This window comes from Ornithorhynchus anatinus, chromosome 3, assembly GCF_004115215.2.
Source record: "Ornithorhynchus anatinus isolate Pmale09 chromosome 3, mOrnAna1.pri.v4, whole genome shotgun sequence".
NCBI classification, from domain to species: Eukaryota; Metazoa; Chordata; class Mammalia; order Monotremata; family Ornithorhynchidae; genus Ornithorhynchus; species Ornithorhynchus anatinus.
In genome coordinates, this window is record NC_041730.1 from 49,348,596 (window position 1) to 49,357,060 (window position 8,465).

General features: G+C 50.3%; 2 long non-coding RNA genes across 3 annotated transcripts; both read left to right on the forward strand.

Moving 5' to 3' along the window:
- The first annotated feature begins 472 nt into the window (after positions 1-472).
- Positions 473-3,194, forward strand: LOC114810029. Its single transcript, XR_003757771.2, has 3 exons — positions 473-616; positions 2,124-2,292; positions 3,157-3,194. It is a non-coding gene; the product is annotated as an uncharacterized LOC114810029 (long non-coding RNA).
- Positions 3,195-3,248: 54 nt separating this feature from the next.
- Positions 3,249-7,657, forward strand: LOC114810257. 2 transcript variants are annotated; one of them, XR_003757976.1, is made up of 3 exons: positions 3,249-3,287; positions 6,301-6,398; positions 6,795-7,657. It is a non-coding gene; the product is annotated as an uncharacterized LOC114810257 (long non-coding RNA). The 2 variants fall into 2 exon arrangements; XR_005659815.1 differs by lacking the exon at positions 3,249-3,287 and adding an exon at positions 5,870-5,939.
- Positions 7,658-8,465: the final 808 nt, after the last annotated feature.

The window sequence follows — 8,465 nt, forward strand, 5'->3', positions numbered from 1 at the left end:
ACTGTACTAAGCGCTCGGGTAGATTCAAGTGGGTTTGACCCAATCCCTGTCCCACATGGGGCTCACAGTCCTGATCCCCCTTTTACAGAAGGGGTAACTGAGGCCCAGGGAAGTGAAGTGACTTTCCCAAGGTCAAACAGCAGACAAGCGGTGGAGCAGGGATTAGAATCCATGAGCTTCTGACTCCTATGCTCTATGCATAGCATCATGCTCCTCAATTTTTTATTTATTGAATATCCTCTTGGGTGCAAAGCACTGTCCTGAGTGGTGAGAAAACAGTGGATGAGAATTAGACCCCATCTTCAAGGAGTAAATAAATGGGTTGCAGGGGTTTATAATTAAGGATGCTCTTCCCCAATCCTTTTAACGATGGGCAGCTGCAAAAGCCCTTCTCCTTAATAGTCTTCTGCCTCTTCCTTCTCTGATCCTAAAGCCCCACCCCCAGAAACCCAATCTCTCTAATAGGTGCCTTTCAATGGGGGCAAGTGTCACTGCCCCTTTAAAGCCCCAGAGGCAGGTGGGCTTCTTTCTCTTCTATGTAGGACCCATGGGTGCTCCTTCCTGTAGGCTGTGGAGAAGAAATGGAGTCTTTTCCTCTGGGGGTGTGGTGAGCAGGGTTTGTGGATTCCTTCTTTGATTTGCTTATTTTCTCTTTCATTGATGGCTTGGTGACTTTACTGATGAGGATGACTGAAGGGGTTGAGCAGTGGGCTGGGCTTAAGGGTTTGAAGTTGAGGGGTGCAGAGGCAAAACCCAAGTCTGGGATAATTGACTGACAGAGTGGTAGTGACACCTTGGCAGTTGGGGAGGTGACTGCAGTTTGGAGTTACTGTACTCACCCAGGTGTTTATTAATAATTGTGGTATTTAAGTGCTTATGATGTGCCAGGCACTGTATTAAGCCCTGGGGTGGATTCAAGCAAATTGGGTTTGACCCAGTCTCTGTCTCCCGTGGGGCTCATGGTCTCAATTCCCATTTTGTAGATAAGGTAACTGAGGCCCAGAGAAGTGAAGTGATTTTTCCCCAAGGTCAATCAGCAGCCAAGTGGTGGATCAGCGATTGGAAATCAAGACCTTTTGACTCCCAGGCTGGTGCTCTATTTGCTACATCCTGCTGCTCCATTTTTTGAGTGAATATCCTCTTTGGTGCAAAGCCCTAGGTAGTAAGTGCTGGAAAAACACTGCATGAGAATTAGATCCAGTTCTCAAGGAGTATGGAAATGGGTTGCAGGTGTCTATAATTAAGGATGTTTTTTCAGATCCTTTTAATAAAAGCTATTATGGTATTAAGTGCCTTATACGTGCCAAGCACTGTTCTAAGGGTTGAAGGGGCAGTGGCAGATCCTTCTCCTTAATGACCTTCTGCCTTTTTTTCTTCCCTGATCCTCCAGCCCCACCCCCAGAAACCCAGTTTCTCTCCTCTGTGCCCTGCAATGGGGCAAGTGGCACTGCCCCTTTAACACCCTAGAGGTTTCTGACCCTCTTCCATGGGTGCTACTTCCTATAGGCTGTGGAAAGGAGAGGGAATATGCCCTTCTAGGGGTTTGGTGTGCAGCATCTGTGGTTGCCCCTTGATTAGCTTATCTTCTGTTCAGCTTTGACTTGACCCATTAGGGTGACAGAAGGAGTGGAAGAATGGGTTGGGCTGAAGGGTTTGAAGTTGAGGGGGGCAGAGGGGAGACCCAAGTCTGGAATAATTGACTGAAATAGTGGCAGTGACACCTTGAGGGTGGGGGGCTGCAGTTGGGAGTTATAATGTACTCCCCCAAGTGCTTAGTACTAATAGTAATTGTGGTTTTTAAATGCTTACCATGTGGCAGGCACTGTCCTAAAGGCTGGAGTGGATGCAAGAAGATTGGGTTGGACACAGTCCCTGGCCCCCCAGGCCGTTGTTCTATCCACCATGGCGTGCTGATCAATTCTCATTTATTGAATATCCTCCTGGGTGCTTAGCCCTACATTAAGTTCTGGGAAAGACTTGGATCAGAATCAGACCCACTCCTCAAGGAGTCTGTGAATGGGTTGCAGGGGTCTATAACTAAGGATGCTTTTCCTTTAGCAATGGGCAGTTGCAAATCCTTCTCCTTAATAACCTTCTGCCTTTTTTTCCCCCTAATCCTACAGCTGCCCCCCTGCCAAAATGCAGTCTCTCCATTGGGTGCCCTTCAATGAGGCAAGTAGCCCTTTAAAGCCCCAGAGGCTTCTGTCCCTCTCCCTACCCCATGTAGGGCTTGTGGGCACTACTACCTATAGGCTGTGGAGAGAAGATGAAGTATCCCTCTCCGGAGATTTGGTAAACAGGGCTTGGTTATCTTATCTTTATCTTTTTGTTTAGCTCTGATAGTTGATGCCTATTGAATTGGCGGTGCTGATGGGTGTGGGGGAGATGAGCTGGTTTCTGATGGCTCAGGAAGGATTTGGGTTAATGCTTTTAGGGGGCAATTTAAGGCTGGGCTAATGGTTGATTAGAGTGGGGATGGGGTGGCTTGTTGTGTGATGGGGGGGGGGGGGAATTGGTTTCATATGGATGACTCAGAAATGACTTGGGTGCTTAAGGTTGGGTTACCTGGAGACTTTATTGATTAGCCTCGTGGCTCAATGGAAAGAGCACGGGCTTTGGAGTCAGGGCTCCTGAGTTTGAATCCCAGCTCTGCCACTTGTTAGCTGTGTGACTGTGGGCAAGTCACTTAACTTCTCTGTGCCTCAGTTCCCTCATCTGTAAAATGGGGATTAAGACTGAGCCCCACGTGGGACAACCTGATTCCCCTATGTCTACCCCAGCGCTTAGAACAGTGCTCGGCACATAGTAAGCGCTTAACAAATACCAACATTATTATTATTATTATGATGCTGGAGTGGGGTGAAGGAATGAGCTGGGCTCAAGGATTTGAAGTTTAGTGGGGAAAGGAGACCAAAGTCTGGAATAATTGACTGAAAGGGTGATGATGACACTTTGGGGGGGGTGGAGGGAGGGGGCTGCAGTTGGGAGTTATAGTATACTCCCACAAGTGCTTAGGAAAATTAGTAATTGTGGTGGTAAATGCTGCTTATGTGCCAGGCACTGTACTAAGCACTGGAATGGGGTTGGACAAGCAAATGGGGTTGGACTTAGTCTCTGTCCCTCCTGGGGCTCACATTCTCAATCCCCATTTTCCAGATGAATGAGCTGAGGCCCAGTCAAGTGATTTGCCCAAGGTCTTGCAGCAGAAAAGTGGCATGGCTTTCCAACTCCCAGACCTGTGGTCTACCCACTACACCATGTTGCTTCTCTCCAGTGATCAGCACAAAGTAAGTAGTCTACAAATACGATTGTGGTTTTTCATGTGTGTATTTATATATTCATATCACTGATTTGGGTTGGTAATCCAGTGTTTGGTTAACTGATATATACTGTACCAATTTATCCAGGAGGTGGTGTAAAAAGCTGGAGTTGTGTGGGTGTGTGCACGTGTGCTTGTGATGGGGGAGCAGGGTGGGGGAATGGCCAGGGTTGGATAGTCAATATCAATTGCATTACTGATGTGAGGGCTATGGAGAGGGCTGAGGGTGGTATGGGGAATGTTGGGATACCAATGACTTGTCCATAAAGCTGATGGTATTGAAGTGCTTATGATGTGTTTAAGCTCTGTTGGAAGTGCTGGGGAAAGTAGGAAGTTGGTCACTGATGTGTGCGTTGACAGTGTCTGTGGCCCAGCCTCTGATTTGATTCCAATACTCCTGTCCCTGGGGGGGAGCGGGGTTTAGGGGCAGGAAGAGTCAAGGGTGAGTGTATCTGTGTATGCATGTGTGACTACCCTATGTTCTCCATCCCTCCTGGATGAGCAGAAAGAAGCGGGGAGAGGACTAGCAGCACATCCTAGAGTGGGGAAGATGCAAAAGTGGTTTCCCCCTCTCTAGAGGGGCAGGGCATGCTACGTGCTACACAGGTTTTGGTTTTTCCTGACTTGGAGATGGGTCTGGGACCCAGGAAGAGAAGTGTTCGCTTGGTTGGGACAAGTAAATGTCTCTGGAGTGGAGGAAGTGGAGGGGTTGTGATGCTATGAGGTCTGTCTTGAGGGAGATAACTGGTGCTCTGGATCCAGAGATGAGGGGCTGGGGCGTAGGGGGAGAGATGGGGCAAAAACCGTGGGGTTGCATGGGGTGCATACTCACGATCTTCCGTGTATCTGTGTGTTTGGTGTGTCTCTAACGATTGCCCTCCTTCTGCTCTTGCCAGTCCCCAGTTAGCTAGTATTTCCCACTCAACCTTAGTCACCAGGCCAGTGAACTTGAACAACTCAACATGGGACCCCTGCGCCCAGATGTAGTAGAGGTGAGGTGCTGATTCTGCAAGGCTGTGCTGTCGCCGCCCCTCCCGCCCCCAGCCCCCCAGTATCCACAAGGAGGGTGCGCTCCCAGCTCCCACCCACTGGAAACCTCTCCCATCCTCAGTGGATCAGCACCGTGGGTCGATCCCGGCAGCGTCCATATTGGGAGCATCAGACTGTGAGCCCCCAGGGGCAGGAACCGAGAACCCGCCGATGGGGAAGGGGTGGGGTGGTGTACTGTCACGTGCCTCTCGCGGCAGATGGTGCCGACCTTAGCTTGCCGTTCTGGAGATTTCTGGGGTGCTTCCCAATAGCTGTACCCCTAGATATACATTGCCCCCTTCTCCCCCATGGGACTCCATTACAGCCCCCGCAACAAAAGTCCAGCAATGAGTTGGGGCTCAGTGGCTGTACCCATATGGAGTAGAACCATAAACTGGTTGTGAGCAAGAGAATGTGTCTGTTCTATTAGACTCTCTCAAGTACTTAAGGGTACTCTGTGCTCAAATACGCCGGACCAACCCAGAACCCGCCAACAACAAGCGCCGCCGGCGGTAGCAGCAGAAGCAACAGTAGTCAGTACTTAGATGTGGGATCACCCTTCTGAGCACTTGGGAGACTGAGTTACAAAGTGCAAATCTCTCCTCGAAGTTGGAACCTAGTCTGCAGAATATTTCAGATGATTTCTCCCCCGTCTCGTCTGAACCCCGACTTAAATGGATGAAATGTATTTATGTGAAATGTCTGTCTCCCCCTCTAGACTGTAAGGCTCATAGTAGGCCAGGGCTTCCTATCTGATAGTACAGGGCTGGGATAAATACAATTGACTATTGAAATGGATGTCTTTAGCAATTGAGCATCTCTCTCACAATTCCTGCCTCTTCATACTGCATTCCTCTCCCCCATCCTGCTCTTCATGAGCCAGTGCACTACTGGTCAAATAGCTTTTGATAAACATTACTGCTGTCTCAATGCAGTACTGCCACCCTTCACTCCACGTATTGATTTGCTGTTTTTTCCTACTCATACTGCAGATTCAAGCGTACCTTGGGTTCAGTGTGTACTGTTTCACATACCGACCTTGTATATGCCATTCCACCTGTGTGTGATCAATTTTAAAGTCTGTCCTGTAGACTGGAAACTTCGAGCAGGGGCCATGCCGTGCTATGGAGTGTTGAACTTTTTGAAGTACTTGTACCATGTTTGTTCCAAAGCTGATCCTTCCCCCTCTAGAGGGTAAGCTTATTGGGGCAGGGCTTGCAGTGGCTGAATTGTTCTATTGTACTCTCCCAAAGCCTTAATACTGTTCTCTGCACTGTTCTGTGAGCTCAAATATGATTGACTGACTGAATGCCTTAGATTGTAAGCTCCCAGTGGGCAGGGGCTGTGTCTCCTGCACCCAACCTGCCCAAGAAGGTGCTTAATGAGGTGGGGGTCTGACTCAAGTCAGACCAAACTTGGGGTCAGATGCCTCCACCAGGCTCTAATTATGGGAGAGAGAAGGAGGGGCATGGGTGAAAGACCAGCCTGGCACTGGGTAAGTATTCAGGGCCTCCGCTGCAGGAGGAGAAAAGGCAGAAGCCCATCTTCTTTCTGCCCCGTGGAGAAGTCTCCCAGACAATCCTGCTCAGAGGTAAGATCCTAGGGATTTGTTGGGAGGGAGGGGTGTTGGGGAGAGAGTCGGTAGGGGCTAAGACTCTGCGGGGGGGGAAACCCCAACTGCCTCGGGTGTCTTGCCATGGGGTGATGATCAGCCAGGGCCTCTTCTGCAGGGTGGGTGAGTGGCAGCTGCTCTATCCTGTCTCTCCCTATCTCTGTCTCGGTCTCCTGTGTGCATGCTCTCTTTCCTCCCCCTCCCCCCCCCCGTCCTGCAGGGGACAGTTAAGCTCCGGAGTGGGGGCGCAGATGGGGCTGGGCACAGGTGGCAGCCCCTCCTGACCCAAGCAGGGTGGCAGAGGGGGATTGCCCTGAGACCTGATTGAGTGTATCCTTAGGGGCCAAGGAAGGAGCCTGAGCCTCAGATGCATCCTGGGAAACCCAGTCCCCTGCTCCATCCCCGCCTCCCCACGGACATGTTGGTGTGGACAGGACGGTTAGTGTCGGGGCGATTAGGGCTCTGTTTTGGGCAAGTGGGAGGAATCAAAGAATCGATGGCATTTATTGAGCACTTAAGTCTAGAGGACTAGACTATACTCTTGTTTCCTTATTTCCATTACACCTCAACACAATCCACTGCATCCTTATAGTCCACAAAGTAGAGCAGTGACTGACCCCCACCTGGCCCAGTAATGACCCCTAAGCAGACTCCTCTCAACATGTAACTTCCTACTCCCTGGGCGGAGGACTGGGCTCCCCACTGGAGACTCATCCAACGGTTCTGCACTGCTCCCACCCCCCAACCCCTGAACCTCTGCTGGGCTGGCATACTTCCCCCACAATGGGCTAGAACACACCTCATTAGCCAATCAACAGTCACATCTGTTCTCAGGAAGCCGCAGCTGCAGCGCAGCCCCGAAGCGGACCACCTTGCCCTGAGGAAAGTGGAGAACTGGAGGAATTCAGCGGATTTCACGGACACTCATAGATTGCGCCGGCCCCACCATGAGGGAATCGGTTGGCACCAGGCTGCTGCCCCCTGGCCATCCCCCCCCTCCCGCCCACCAGCCCACAACTGTGTATCCCCTCCTTCCAGACCATGCCATTTCCTTTGTGGGTCAAGGGTCAAACACTGCCATCATGGATGCCAAAACAGGTCCTTGCAACTCCAGGGAGGATGGAGATGTGTGTGTGCCTCATGCATGAGAGCAAGGGCCGGGACCAGAGCAGGGTGAGAGGGTCCGCCCCTCTCTGGACGGGTAAAGGGTTATGGAAACGGGGGTCTAGAGTTCTGGACAGGTGATCCGAAGACGGACCTCCAGAGCAGATGTGAAGTCGCGCCGGGGCCCTTAATTCTATAGACAGTGCAACTTCCTCCTGCCCGGACTGTTGGGAGTTATCTGCCCGGCTCTGGCTTCAAGAGTACATACTCCCTTTCCCGCCCGAGGGGGGTGCCCCTGGGGGAGCGGGGTTTAGGGGCAGGAAGAGTCAAGGGTGAGTGTATCTGTGTATGCATGTGTGACTACCCTATGTTCTCCATCCCTCCTGGATGAGCAGAAAGAAGCGGGGAGAGGACTAGCAGCACATCCTAGAGTGGGAAGATGCAAAGTGGTTTCCCCCTCTCCTATCAACAGAAATGGCATGCTCTGGCCCCCTCCTCTCTTCCTCCCCTCTCGGTCCCTTTGGCAACCTGGGCTCTGCAAGCCCAAATGCATCTGTATGGAATAAAATGTATATGTTCTGTGTCACTCCTGAGTCCAGAAAGAAAAACCTTTTTTTCTCTCTCTCTCACACTCATGGCAGATTGTTGGAGAGATGAATTTGGGAGTAATTTATATTGATGTGATAGCTGAAGCCATATCATCATTATTATTATGGTCTGTTAAGCAGTGTGGCTTAGGGGATAGAGCCCGGGCCTGGGAGTCAGAAGAACTTGGTTTCTAGTTCTGTCTAAGCCATTTGTGTGCTGTGTGACCTTGGGTAGTCACTTCACTTCTCTGTACCGCAGTAACCTCATCTGTAAAATGGGCATAAAGATTGTGAAGCCCCATATGGGATGTGGACTGGGAACAACCTGTTAGTTTGTATCGACCTTAACCCTTAGAACAGTGCCAGGCACATAAGTGCTTAACAAATATCATTACAACCACAGTACTAAATGCTGTGATAGGAGTTATTCCAGATGCATCTACCCTGCCCTCAATGAGTTTTAAAGAGTGTGACATGGACTAAGTCCAACCTGATCAGCTTGGATGTACCCTGGCGCTTAGAACAGTGCCTGTCACAGAGGAAAGGGTTTAACCAATACCATTTTAAAATAAGGAGCATTCAGAAAGGTAGGATATGAGTGCCTTACTTCTCAGTGAAGAGGACTTCCAAATCATCCTGTTTTCCACTACATCCAGCTGGGTAAGCTCATTGTGAGCAGAAAGTATGTCTTCCAATTCTCTTGTGTGGTCCTTTTTCCGAGCACTCATTACAGTGCTCTGCCCCCAGTAAGCACTCAAATATCTTTGATGGATTGACTCTAGATTGTCCCTCTGGACTGTAAGCTTGCTGTGGG